Here is a 3,340-nt window from a genome sequence, read left to right as displayed (position 1 = left end):
ATTCATGTATCATGCATTGACCTTCCTTTCCTTTCTACCCTTGGTTACCCTCCCCTCACCCCACTACCTGCTTTCTCATCCCTAATGGTCCTTCTTTCTGGATTTCTTTTTTGGTTTTTATTTTCCACATATGGGAGAAAACATGCAATATTTGCCTTACTGTTTCTGAATTATTTCATTTTACACAATCCAGTTCTATCCATTTTCCTGCAAATGACAGGATTTCATTTTTTTCTTTCCTGATCATTACCCCATCATGTATACATACTGTATTTGCCTTATTCATGCATCTGTTAGCTGGTCCTTCAACTGAGTTCATATCTTAGCTATTTTGAATAGTGTCATAAAAATCATGGTCATTCAAGTGTCTTTATTTTTTGGTGATTTCATTTCGTTTGAATAAATACCCAGTAGTGGTATACCTTTGTCATATGCTAGTGCTATTTGAATTTTGGGATGAACATTCACACTGATTTCTATAGATTTTGAACTATTACACCTTTTTACAAAAATTGCATGTGGTTCCATTTACTCCACATCCTTATCAGTGTTTTTTTTTTTTTGTTACTTTCTGTTTTTATAATAACCATTCCAACTGGGCTAACCATTTTACCCAAGTGGGTAAGGTGTAATCTCAGTGTAGATTTGATTTGCATTTTTCTGATGGCTAAATATGTTGAGCATTTTCACATATACTTACTGACATTTTGCATTTCTTTTTTTGAGAAATGTCTGTTCAGGTCATTTATCCACTTTTTTATTATATTGCTTATTTCTGGTTGTAAAGTTTTTCCTATATTCTGGATATTCATCCTCTGTCAGATGAACAGATGGCAAAAATTTTCTCCCCTTCTCTTTCTTTTCTCTTTATTCATCTAATTGAATTCTTAGATGTGCAGAAGGTTTTTAATTTGATGCAATCGTTCTTGTTCATTCTTGTTTTGATTTCCTGAGCTTTTGGAGTACTAATTTGGAAATCGTTGCTTTCACCATGATCTTGAAGTGTTTCCCTGTGTTCTCTCTAGTAGTTCTAAAGGATCCTGTCTTACATTAAGTTATCTTTAATCTTGAGTTGATTTTTGTACAGTGAGAGATAGGGATTTAGTTTCAATGTTCTCCATTGGAATATCCTGTTTTTCTAGCACTGTTTATTGAAGATGGCTGTTCTTTTTGCAATACTGTGGCATCTTTGTTGATAGTCATTTGCAGTGTGTATTTATTTGGGGTTCTCTGTTCTGTTGTATTAGTCTACCTGCCTCTCTTTATAACAATATTATATTTCTTTTATAACTGTGGCTCTCAGGTATAATTTGAAATCAGATATTGTGGTGCTCCTAGCATTATTCTTTTTTTTTTTTTTCTGCTGAAAATTGCATTAAAGATTCTGGGTCCTTTTTCTTATTCACTTTCTCTTGCCTAATTTGCTAAAATGTCTGGTACTATGTTGATAAGGGTGGTGAGAGTGGGAATCTTTGTCTTGTTCCTGATCTTTTCGAAATTTCTTTCAGCTTTTTTCAGTTTAGTATGATGTAGAGTCTTCAGTATGTTGAGGCATTCTTCTATTATATGTCATTTATTAAGGTTTTTCATCATAAAGAGATGCTGATTTGTATGGGGGGGTGGGATGGTACTGGGGATTGAACTCAGGGGCACTCAACCACTGAGCCACATCCCAAGGCTTATTTTGTATTTTATTTGAGACAGGGTTTCACTGAGTTGCTTATCACTTTACTTTTGCTGAAGCTGGTTTGAACTCTGTATCCTCCTGCCTCAGCCTCCCAAGATGCTGGGATTACAGTTGTGTACCACCATGCCTGACTGAGATGCTGATTTTTATCAAAGGATTTTTTACATCTATTACAATAATCATGGGATATTTATCTTTGATTTTATTTATATGCTTATTATATTTATTCATTTGTATTTGTTGAACCATTCTTGCATCCTTGGAAGGCAACAAACTTGGTCATTGAATATCATTCTTTTAATGTGCTCTTAAATTAAATCTGAAAGCATTTTATCAAAAATTTTTATACATATGTTTATCAGAGATATTGATCTATAGCACTTTCTCTGTTGTGTCCTTACATGTTTTGTTAGCACGGTAATACCATTTTCACAGAATGAGTTTGAAAGTTTGTTTTCCCTGTTTTACAAATTAGTTTGAGCAGCATTGATGTTAGTTCTTTAAAAATTTGGTAAAATTCAGCAATGACTCTATGTGGTCCTAGGATAATGCTTCTTCTTCTTTTTTTAATCAGAAGACTTTATTACTGCTTCAACCTCAATACGTGACTTTGATCTCTAAGATATTTTTTATCCTCTTGCTTCAATTTTGATAAGTCATAGGTATCCAGAAACTTTCCATTTCTTCTATATTTTCTAATTTATTTGGCATAGGCAGTTTCAAAATTTTCCCCTAATGATCCTTTGAATTTTATTATATCTGGCTTCTGACTTCTTTTTTTTTTTTTTTTTTGTGGTGCTGGGGATTGAACCCAGGACCTTCTGCTTGCAAGGCAAGCACTCTACCAACTGAGCTATCTCCCCAGCACACAATTTCTTTTTTAAGTCTAATTTGGTTTATTTGGGCCTTCTCTCTCTTTCTTTTTTCCACTTTAGCTATGGATTTGTCATTATTATTGTTTAAAAAAATCCAAATCTTAGAGAGATCAAGATGGCAGATTAGAGGGTGACTGCATCTCATGTCAGTCCAGAATCAGGATTCAAGAAGAGGAGATATTAAGAGACTCAGGACCAACTCGGAAACACTGGGTAAGTCTCTCCCACTGGGCAAGGATAGGCCCAGACCACAGGCAGCTTCTCAGAGCAGGGTCAGGCAGCAAGAGGCTTCTGTGAATAGCCAGTCTCCCTCTTCTGTGCACAACCAGGCTCCCTCTGGCTGCATGCCCAGTCAGAAGGCAGCATCTTGGAGCAGGACCACCCAGTGAGAGGCTTTTGCACAAAAATGAGCTCCCTTGGTTTGGGCAGCAAGAAAGACAGAGGCTCAGATCAGCCATGCTCAAGCCTGCAGTTTAGTTCCCCTTTGGCAGACCATCAGTCAACAAGTGGAGGTGCTTCTGCCAGCTAACAAGGAATATACTCCACCTGAAGGACACCATCCCTAGAGGGGCAGTTTTCTTGTGGAGCATGGCATTATCAAGTTCCTCCAAGAATTCAGGCTACTGAAAGCGAGGAGATGATATACTGGAAATCTATGGAGACACTATAAGCCAATAGAAGAAATCTGTAATATCTCAGAGTTCCATTGATATCTGACCAATATGAGAAAAACAAGGAAAGAAAATGTCCCAAACAAACCTAGATACTATATCAATAA

The sequence above is a fragment of the Sciurus carolinensis genome, unplaced genomic scaffold, assembly GCF_902686445.1.
Source record: "Sciurus carolinensis unplaced genomic scaffold, mSciCar1.2, whole genome shotgun sequence".
NCBI lineage: Eukaryota > Metazoa > Chordata > Mammalia > Rodentia > Sciuridae > Sciurus > Sciurus carolinensis.
Note: the sequence above shows the minus strand (reverse complement) of the source record.